Source organism: Symphalangus syndactylus, chromosome 4 (assembly GCF_028878055.3).
Source record: "Symphalangus syndactylus isolate Jambi chromosome 4, NHGRI_mSymSyn1-v2.1_pri, whole genome shotgun sequence".
In the NCBI taxonomy this organism is placed as follows: Eukaryota; Metazoa; Chordata; class Mammalia; order Primates; family Hylobatidae; genus Symphalangus; species Symphalangus syndactylus.
This window is the reverse complement of record NC_072426.2, coordinates 77,563,644-77,575,168: the sequence shown is the minus strand read 5'-3', so window position 1 is coordinate 77,575,168 and position 11,525 is coordinate 77,563,644. Positions and strand designations below refer to the sequence as shown.

At 37.5% G+C, this 11,525-nt stretch overlaps 1 pseudogene; it reads left to right on the top strand.

Annotated features, from left to right (window-relative positions):
* Positions 1-308: 308 nt before the first annotated feature.
* On the top strand, positions 309-11,216 carry LOC129480103 (NADH-ubiquinone oxidoreductase chain 5-like; annotated as a pseudogene).
* Positions 11,217-11,525: the final 309 nt, after the last annotated feature.

The window sequence follows — 11,525 nt, the reverse complement described above, 5'->3', positions numbered from 1 at the left end:
TATTAACAGTATTAAACCCTCCTTTACAAGAGAAAATATATTAATATTTATACATCTATCAACCTATTCTTCTATTATCTCTAAACCCTAAAATAATTAGAGGCTTTATATCCTGTAAATACAGTTTAGTCAAAATATTAGATTGTGGATCTGATAATAGAAGTCTGTAACTTCTTATTTACCAAGAAACTGCAAGAACCGCTAACTCATGCCCCCATGCCTAACAACATGGCTTTCTCAACTTTTAAAGTATAAGAGCGACCTGTTGGTCTTAGGAACCAAAAATATTGGTGCAACTCCAAATAAAAGTAATAATTATGCATTTTTCCATTACTATAATAACCTTAATCTCCTTAGCCTTACCAATCATTATTACCTTCATCAACCCTCGCAAGAAAACTCGTACCCATATTATGTAAAAATAGCTATCGCGAGCACGTTCACCATTAGCCTCATTCCCACAGCAATGTTTATGTATACCAACCAAGAAGCCATCACCTCAAACTGACATTGAATAACAATTCAAACCCTTAAACTCTCATTAAGCTTCAAACTAGACTGCTTCTCCATGATATTTATTCCAGTAGCACTATTCGTCACCTGATCTATTATAGAATTATCAATGTTATATATAAAGTCAGATCCTAACATTAGCCAGTTTTTCGAATATTTACTTATCTTCCTCACCACAATATTAATCCTAGTTACTGCCAACAACATTTTTCAACTTTTTATCGGATGAGAAGGTGTAGGAATTTTGTCTTTTTTACTAATTGGCTGATGACATGGCTGAGCAGATGCTAATACAGCAGCCCTCCAAGCAATCCTACATAATCGCATTGGTGATATTGGCTTCATTTTCGCCATAGCATGATTCCTCTTATCCTCTAATACGTGAGAACCTCAAAAAGTATTTATCCTAAATCCTATCCCCGATTTTCTTCCATTAATTGGCCTTCTCTTAGCAGCAACAGGAAAATCAGCTCAACTTAGTCTCCACTCCTGACTTCCTTCCGCCATGGAAGGCCCAACCCCATTCTCAGCCCTGCTCCACTCTAGCACTATAGTTGTGGCAGAAGTTTTCCTGCTTATCAGCTTCCACCCATTAATAGAGAATAACATGTTAATCTAAAACCTTACACTATGTTTAGGAACTAGCACCACCTTATTTACAGCAATCTGCGCTTTAACACAAAACGACATAAAAAAATTATAGTATTCTCCACCTCAAGTCAACTAGGCCTTATAATAGTCACAACTGGCATTAATCAGCCACACCTAGCATTCCTACACATCTGCACCCACACCTTTTTCAAAGCTATATTATTTACATATTCAGGATCCGTCATCTACAACCTCAACAATGAACAAGACATCCGAAAAACAGGAGGACTATTTAAGACTTTACCCCTTACTTCCTCCTCCCTTATTATTGACAGCCTAGCACTTATAGGTATGCCCTTCCTCACAGGCTTTTACTCTAAAGATCTCATCATCGAAAGCACAAACACTTCATATACCAATGCCTGAACCCTCTCTATTACTCTCATTGCCACTTCTCTAATAAGTTTCTATAGTATCCAAATTATTTCCTTCGCCGTAATAGGACAACCCTGCTTCCCAACCCTCATCAACATTAATGAAAATAACCCTTCCCTAATAAATCCAATTAAATGCCTTATTATTGGCAGTATATTCGCTGGATTTCTCGTCACCAATAGCATTATCCCTACTTCATCTCTCCAGACAACAATATCACTTGATCTAAAACTTATAGCCCTAAGTGTAGCCATCCTAGGACTCTTACTGTCAATAGAACTTAGTTTTATAACTAATACTTTTAAAATAAAATACTCATTACAAATATTCAACTTCTCTAATATACTAGGATTTTACCCAATCACAATTCACCGTACAACCCACCGTAAGGTATATACAAAATGAAATAAAATATACAACAACAGTGGAATAAAGGAGGAGGGAGCAGTGAAAGTATGTTGTTATAGATCTGTCATCTATTATGTGAAGTGGTACGTAATATTGCTCTTTTCGACAGAGACTGTGATATGGTCTCTGTTTGCATGCTGCAAACCATAGACCCACGTCTAAAACTAAAACAAAAGTGTATTGTTAATGAGACAATAATCAAGATAAAACATAACACACACACACACACCCCACTTATTAATCCAAAAGAGGCAAGGAAAAGAAGCAAAGGGAAACAAAGAATAGATGGGCCAAATAGTGGGAGAAATGACAGGATGTAAACCCAATTACATCAATAATTACTTTAAATGCAAATGGATGAAACACTCCAATTTAAAGTACAAATTGTCTGTCTAGAAAACATACATAGAAGATTCACTATATGCTTTTAACAGAAGATTTATTTTACATATAGGAAAACGACTAGGTTAAAAGTACAATGATGGGAAAAGATAAACCATGCAAATGTTAATCATAAAACAGCTGGAGTGAGTAGAAAATGTATGCTTCAAGGCATGGAGTATTAACTGAGATAATGAAGGACATTTCATAATGATAAAAAGTTCAATTCTTTGGCCAGGAGTGGTGGCTCACATCTGTAATCCCAGCACTTTGGGAGACCAAGGTGGGCGGATCACGAGGTCAGGAGATCGAGACCATCCTGGCTAACACACTGAAACCCCATCTCTACTAAAAATACAAAAAAATTAGCCAGGTGTGGTGGTGGGCACCTGTAGTAGCAGCTATTCAGGAGGCTGAGGCAGGAGAATGGCATGAACCCTGGAGATGGAGCTTGCAGTGAGCCGAGCTTGCGCCACTGTACTCCAGCCTGGGTGACAGAGCGAGCCTCTGTCTCAAAAAAAAAAAAAAGAGAAAAAAAAGTTCAACTTTTCAAGGAGACGTATATGCCCACCTTATAAAAGAAACTCCAGATACATAAAACAAAAACTGAGATAATTAAAGGAGAAATAGACAAATCTGCAATTATAATTGGAGATATTAACTCTTCTGTTTCAATTATTAATAGAAAGAGTAACCAAAAGCAAAACAAAAAATAGTAAGGATACAGAAGATTTGATCAACACCCTCAGTACACTTGACCTAATGCAACAGTTCATCAATGAGCAGCAGAATACACATGCTCTTCAGGTACACATGGAATATTTAAAAAGATGCACCATATGCTGAGATATAAGTCTCATTAATTTAAGACTACTGAAATGACACAGAGTGTATTTTCCAAACCTAACAGAAGTAAAGTAGAAATTAAAAGCAGAAAGGTATTGGTAGAATCCCCCAAATATTTTTGATTTTTGAAAATCAAAAATCACATTTTTTTTTTTTTAGATGGAGTCTTGCTCTGTTGCCCAGGCTGGAGTGCAGTGGTGAGATCTCCACTCACTGCAAGCTCCGCCTCCCAGGTTCACACCATTCTTCTGCCTCAACCTCCCCAGTAGCTGGGACTACAGGCACCCGCCACCACTCCTGGCTAATTTTTTGTATTTTTTTAGTAGAGACAGGGTTTCAATCTCTTGACTTTGTGATCCACTTGTCTCAGCCTGGGATTACAGGCATAAGCCACCACACCCAGCCCAAAAATCACATTTTTAAGCAACCCAGAGGGCAAAGAGGAAATCACAGGAGAAATGAGAAATTTATTTATTTATTTATTTTATTTAATTAATTAATTTATTTTTTGAGATGGAGTCTCTCTCTGTCACCCAGCCTGGAGTGCAGTGGCACAACCTCGGCTCACTGCAAGCTCGGCCTTCTGGGTTCACGCCATTCTCCTGCCTCAGCCTCCCAAGTAGCAGGGACTACAGGCACCCGCCACTACACCCAGCTAATTTTTTGTATTTTTGGTAGGGATGGGGTTTCATCATGTTAGCCAGGATGGTCTTGATCTCCTGACCTTGTGATCTAACTGCCTCAGCCTCCCAAAGTGTTGGGATTACAAGCGTGAGCCACCACGCCTGGCCTAGAAATTTATTTAAACCAAATGAAAATGAAAACACAGCCTATCAAAATGTAAGAGATTCATTCTCACACTCTCAAAGATTGTCAAATTAAGAAATGCCATCACAGCAATAATCCAATCCAGCGTGCTGTTAGGAAAACATCATCTAAAGATAAAGCCAAGAGCATTATTGTAAAATATTTTGTCAAGACTTCAAAAAGAATCAAGGAGTTACCTCAAAGAGAAAAGAAATTTCCTGTAAGGTTCTGATGCATATGTCTCAAATATATTCTTCATTACACATTAGGACATCTAATAATATCAAGGACATTGTCCCATAGCTGTTTTATAGGAAGCCCTATATAAAAACTGGTTAGTATTGAAATAGATGGGTTGGGCTTTTATATAAAGAAATCAAGTACAAAGAGATTCACAGGAATCCCACAAGATTTTTAAAAGAGTAGTACCGGCAAAGCTGCCACCAGTTTTAGGAGAAAAAGACAGGATAAAATTAAAAAGATGGCTGGGCGTGGTGGCTCATACCAGTAATCCTTGCAGTTTGGGAGGCTGAGGAGGGCAGATCATGAGGTCAGGACTTCAAGACCAGCCTGACCAATATGATGAAACCCCGTCTCTACTAAAAATACAAAAATTAGCTGGGCATGGTGGCGCACATCTATAGTCCCTAGCTGGGACTCAGGAGCTGAGGCAGGAGAATTGCTTGAACCTGGGAGCCGGAGGTTGTTGTGAGCCGAGATTGCACCAGTGCACTTTAGCCTGTGCGAAAGAGTGAGACTCTGTCTCAAAAAAAAAAAAAAAAAAAAGATGTTTATGGAATCCTGAAGAAACTACTTAGCTATAAACACCAGCTGGATAACGCAGAGGGAGGAACCAAGAATCCAGAGGGTGGCTCCAAGAGCAATAGTGACTTTTTCTAACTAAGCTCCAGCCAAGGAACTGGTAGCATGTGCCTGCATGCATTTCAGAATTGCTATGGCCCAATGAGTTTGAAGTGCCTCATTTCCATACTCCTCAAATAGGACATCTACAGTGGTTATGCTTTGCTGATCTTACCCTTGTACACTGGGTGCCTAAGAAGCAGGTAATATCTTTAGCTCATAGATCTTCGGATTGGAGAAACTGTATTTGTGGAAACTCACCTCCAAGGCCTTATCTGCACCTGCACATTATTTTAGATAATGAGATTCACAAATGTGGGCTTGATAAATTGGTCATAATCAAGACCGAAACTTGTACTTATTAAAAAGCACTACTTAAACAGGTATAGCCAGCCCTCAAATTGGAAGAAAGCATATACAATAAATACATATGACAAAGAATTTGTACCTGGAATATGTAAAGAACTCCCATAATTCAATAATACAAGGGCAAATAACAAAATTTAAAAATTAGATCAAAGTTTAAACAGACACTTTACTAAAGAATATGAATCATCAATTTGTGCATGAAAAGAGTTCAACTTCTTTTGTCATCAGGGAAATGAAAATTATAACTGTGGTAACTTACCTTCCCACCAGACAGCTAAAGTTAAAAGGACTGACACCAGGCTAGGTGTGGTGGCTCATGCCTGTAATCCCAGCACGTTGGGGGACCAAGGTGGGCAGATCACCTGAGATCACGAGTTTGAGACCAGCCTGACCAACATGGAGAAACTCCATCTCTATTAAAAATACAAAATTAGCCAGGCATGGTGGCACATGCCTGTAATCCCAGCTACTCGGGAGGCTGAGGCAGGAGAATCACTCGAACCTGGGCGGCAGAGGTTGCAGTGAGCCGAGATTGCGCCATTGCACTCCAGCCTGGGCAACAAGAATGAAACTCCATCTTGAAAAAAAAAAAAAAGGACTGACACCAACTATTGAAGATGTAGACAGCTGGATCTCTCATACATTATTCATTAGAGTATAAAAGGTTTTAAACACTTTGGCAAATATGGCAGTATTTATCCATGAGAAATGAAAATGTATGTTCATAAAAAGATTGTTCATAGTAGCTTTCTTCTAATAGCCAAAAAACTGACAATAATAAATTTTCATCCACAAATGAACAAATTATGTTATACTCATCCAATGGAATACAACTAAGCATTAAAAATAATAAACAATTGATAAGTGATGAAACATGGTTTACTCTCAAATATAGTTTAAATGAAAAAAACTACAATATTAAAGAAGACACTATTATACTGAATGATTCCTTTTATATGAAGTCGTAGAAGTAGTAAAAATAATCTGTAGTCAAAGACATCAGAACAGTAGTTGCATTTGGCAAGGAGCGGTAGTGGGGATTGACTGTCCAAGGGCCATAGGGAATTTTCTGGGATAATGCACATACTCTGTATCTCTATTTCAGGGGTATGCATTTCTTAGCACACATTAAAGTATACTATTCAGAATTGTGCATTTTACTATATATAAAGTTGTTCTTAAGTAAAAACATTAAAAAAGGAAAAAACGTAGTCAAGAATTTAACACACAGTGTGTTAGGATAGTTATGAGGGGAAAAAAAGATTGTGTTCATTCTGTGAAGCAAGCATTATGGATATCTTAGAAAAGGTGATATTTCTTCTGGCTCTTAAAAATTATAAGGGATTCTGGACCACAGACATTGTGGGAAGGAAATTCCAGTAAGATTTATGCATAAGAGTAAGCAAAGATATAATTACAGAAGTATGTGGAATATTCAATGAGCAACAATTAATTTCTTTTAGCTAATGAGTAAAAGGAATGACGAAGCCAGATGGTTGGGGAATTCAAAGGGAAGAAGATTTGATTTTATTCTATAGGTAATTGAGGGACACAAATGATTTTGCACAAGTGAGTGAAATGATCAGATCTATGGTTCTGAAAGTATAATACAAATGACAAAGTGAATGAATAAGAGAAAGAGAAGAAATTGTGAGGCTCTTGAAATATTCCATCTAGATAAAATGAATACAGTTGCCGCAGGAAAAGAAAGGAGGGATCAAATCAAGGAACAAAACATTCTGGGTGTAAATCAGAAAAATCAGCACATGTTGGACCAAAATAGCAAAGAAAGAGAAGGGCTAAATAATGATGTAAGTTTTCAAGTTATAATTGCCCAGTAGAGTGTTGACAACATAAATAAAATTTCTTGGGTCTATTTCTGAATTTGTCTTCAGTAACAAATTGTTTAAATAATATTTTTAAAAAATATAGTAACGGTTTAATTTGTGTCATGCTTGAAACAGACTGAAAGAGTGTCTGGAGTTTAATGAAGACCAGTTGTATGTTTAGGCAGAGGTTCTCCTGGTTTCGTTATAAGAAAGAAACTGTCGAAATTTCCACAACCCACTTCCACCCCAGCCAAATATGCCTCCTATGCTACTTTCATTCCTTTTCATTAATACTCTGCTTCCATTAGAAATAAAAATACCTCCTAGAAGGTGTCACATACACATCCATTACTATTTTAGTCTGAATCCGTGTCTTGAAAAATAACTTCGTGGTCATCTGTCAGGCCACAGAGTAATGAGATGGAGATCAGGTAAGTTTCAAAGAAACAGTGGGATGGCGGGGGGAAAGCATCACCTTATAGATCCCTGAAGTGAGGAGTCTGGGAAGCCAGGATGAAATGGTGTCATGAGGACACAGCCTCTCTGGACCAATTGCTACTAAGGGAAGGGAGAAGAAAAAAGCAGAGGGAGGCAAAGATGTGGGAGAATAATTTCTATCCAGTTCATAACTGTAAGACCAAATAGTGACACAAAGCAAACAGCAAAATCTCCAGTAGCTGTAGCACAGGCAAGCACATTCAGTGTCAGTCATAATGAAAAAGGATGAGGAATTGTCTTTATTCAGGCTGTGGTAACAAGATACCTTAGACTGGGTAATTTATAAACATTAGAATGGTTCTGGAGGCTGGGAAGTCCAAGATCAAGGCATCAGCAGATTTGGTGTCTGGTAAGGACCCTTCCTTCCCTCATAGATGGTGCCTTCCATGTGTCCTCACATGGTGGAAGAGGCAAGGCAGCTCTCTGGGGCCTCCTTCACAAGGGCATAAATCCCATTCATGGGATGGCATCCTCATGGCCTAATCAATCCCAAAGGCCCCACCTTCTAATATCATCACCTTGGTGATTAGATTTTAACATACACATTTTTGGGGAACACAAACGTTCAGATGAGGAATTGGCTTTGTGCCAGCACCATCACTTCCAAATTCAGGCAAGCTGTGAAAGAGAGGACTCAAGATGTGTAGTAATCACTGGTATCTTCAGGCTTCTTCCTCTCCCGTCAATCACCATCAAAACCAACTTTGACACTCAGGTGCGGAAAAATGATTAACCCCTGAAAATGTTACTTGCTTTCTGTATAAAGTATAGTAGTGTAGCTCAATGGCTTTCACCTCTTTGGCCCAAAGTAAGAGATGCATTTTACAATATGTCCTTATAAACACAGGTATATAAAACAGACAAAACTGATACTGAATTCTATTCAATTCTATTCTATTTCATCCCATCTCCTCTTATTCCATCCATTCCACTGCACTCTACTCCACTCTACTCCATTTCATTCTATTCTAATGTATTCTACTTTATTTCATTAAAAAATTCTGGTCTCAACCTATGCATTGATGTCATGGCTCACTAAAAGATTTAGAATGACAATTTGAAAAGCACAGACATGTTGTGTCAGAGTTCAGGCTGTGTGTGCAGGTGTGAGTTCCTCTATGTGGGTCTATATTTAACATGTAAATGTACCCCTTACTCTGTACCCCAGACATGTACATTTTGCTATCCTCAGTCCTGTCATATGTAGTACCCTTTTTATAACTAATAGGTTGAATCACTCCTTTACTCTCCTGGAAAAAATCAAGTGCTAATGTAACACACAGTACTCACATGGTTTTAAGCAATTATTATACTAATATATAATCAAAGATGAATAAAGCAAAATACTTTATGATAAAAATATGGATTTCATGCCCAGGCACAATCACACTAAAAGATGTACCAATTTTTTCTGTGTTTTTTTTTTTCTTTTTGTGGCGAACAGGGTCTTGCTATGTTGCCCAGGCAGATCCGGAACTCCTGGGCTCAAGTGATCCCCCCAACTCTGCCTCCCTAAGTGCTGGGATTACAGGTGTGAGCTACTGCACTGAGCCAGACTAGAAGATGTTATAAAGTGATCCCATTCGCACCTGTGCATACAGTCACCATGAAATTGACCACTCCAAATTTAGATGACTGTAAGGGTGTTGTATTGGAGGCTCACATACTACAGTTGTGATGTCAGCAGCGACCTGATTTTCCAAAACGTTGAACAACTCTTGGTAAAGTTCTGATCAAAACAAATTTGTATTCAGGTCTATCTTCACTCAAACAAGCTTTGCATCATTAGTAAATTTATTGCAAATTAAAACCCTGCAAATGTTATTTGTATTTATGTATAAAACAGATTAAGGTTTTAGGCTCAGAAGATTAGATAATTGGTTACATGAATACTCAGAAACACCCTAAAGTTGTGTGGGGCTCTCTCACTCATTGCAGAAAATTTAACATCCTTGGCGTCTATTCTCAAAATGCATCCTCTCCCAATCTGTGTGAAAATCAAAACTGTCCTATAATTTTCTAACTGCATCATCTTTTTTGAAAACACAATTCTAGAGTAAGGCAGCCCTGCCACTTATCAATTGTTTGGTTTTGGGCAAGCTGTTCAACCTAAGTCCCAAATGTCCTCATCAATAAAATTGAGATAATATAAAGAACTATTTGACAGTGTTTTATTGAAGATTAAGTCTGATATAACAGCACAGTGCCTAGAAACACAATGAGCTGTGTAAGAGTTGTGTGTAATCTTAATAATTGTTATTTTAGAGGGTCTCTACATTACTGCTGTAATAAAAATGATAATAATAATTGAACTTTAAAATATACTCATTCTATGACATACAATTGTTCTAGTACAGAAACAATCAAATAGTATACAAAGATTTTTACACAAATGTAATTGCTACAGGATTATTTAAAACAAGAGAAAATGTAAAATACTCCAAAATGTTCAATAATAGAAGTTGTTCAAATATATGATGAAAATATAACATGATTGGACACTAAAACCCATAAGAACAATCTGAGAAAATATTTAAAGATAATGCATAGATAAGTACAAACTACAAAATGGCATATACAGAATAATTCGATTTATATAGTATATGCATACACAAGTTTTTTTTTTATTTTTATTTATTTATTTATTTATTTTTAGGTTTTTTTTTTATTATACTTTAGGTTTTAGGGTACATGTGCACAATATGCAGGTTTGTTACATATTTATCCATGTGCCATGTTGATTTCCTGCACCCATTAACTCGTCATTTAGCATTAGGTATATCTCCTAATGCTGTCCCTCCCCTCTCCCCCAACCCCACAACAGTCCCCGGAGTGTGATGTTCCCCTTCCTGTGTCCATGAGTTCTCATTGTTCAATTCCCACCTATGAGTGAGAACATGCGGTGTTTGGTTTTTTGTCCTTGCGATAGTTTACTGAGAATGATGTTTTCCAGCTTCATCCATGTCCCTACAAAGGACATGAACTCATCATTTTTTATGGCTGCATAGTATTCCATGGTGTATATGTGCCACATTTTCTTAATCTAGTCTATCGTTGTTGGACATTCGGGTTGGTTCCAACTCTTTGCTATTGTGAATAGTGCCGCAATAAACATACGTGTGCATGTGTCTTTATAGAAGCATGATTTATAGTCCTTTGGGTATATACCCAGTAATGGGATGGCTGGGTCAAATGGTATTTCTAGTTCTAGATCCCTGAGGAATCGCCACACTGACTTCCACAATGGTTGAACTAGTTTACAGTCCCACCAACAGATACACAAGTATTTATAAAAGTTTTGAAAAAGATAGGCCAACCTGTTAATAATGTTTTTCCATGAACGATTATATGATAGGCCATATTTTAAATGATTGTCATCATTCAATTAGTCAATGAAAAGTCTGAATTAACTTTTCAACAGAAAATAATGTTTGAATGGGTATACATCTATATATCTCTGCTTTCGTTGTTTTTTACAGAAAACAAACAGAAAACAATCTTGTCTTTTTTAGTAGCACTGTTACTAAAACACCAGGGGTTCGGTCTAGGTCCTGCTGCTTACTGCACAGAAAGCCAGTGACTGAGACGCCAAGTATTGTCAAGGAAGAAGGCTTTAATCAGGTGCCACAGCCAAGGAGACGGAAGCTCAGTCCCACATCCATCTCCCTGACTGACTAAAATCAGGGGTTTATATTGCAGGCAAGAAATGTAACAATGTGTAAGAAAACAGGAACTTGGGAGGGGTAAAGAAGCCATCATGGTGAATGAGGGGTCCAGCATCGGTGCCATGATCTGGTTTCAGTTCTTCAGTACTTTTTGTGAGGCCTGAAGGTAGTCTTCTGAGGAAAGAACTCAGATAAAACAAATATAAGTTTTAAGCTTTTTAAGATCAGAAGGGTCAATTTCTATGCTTATCCAAAAGAACATTCTATGGGACAATTGGGTCAGTTTCAGTATTACCATCCTGGTAAACAAAAATGATTACTC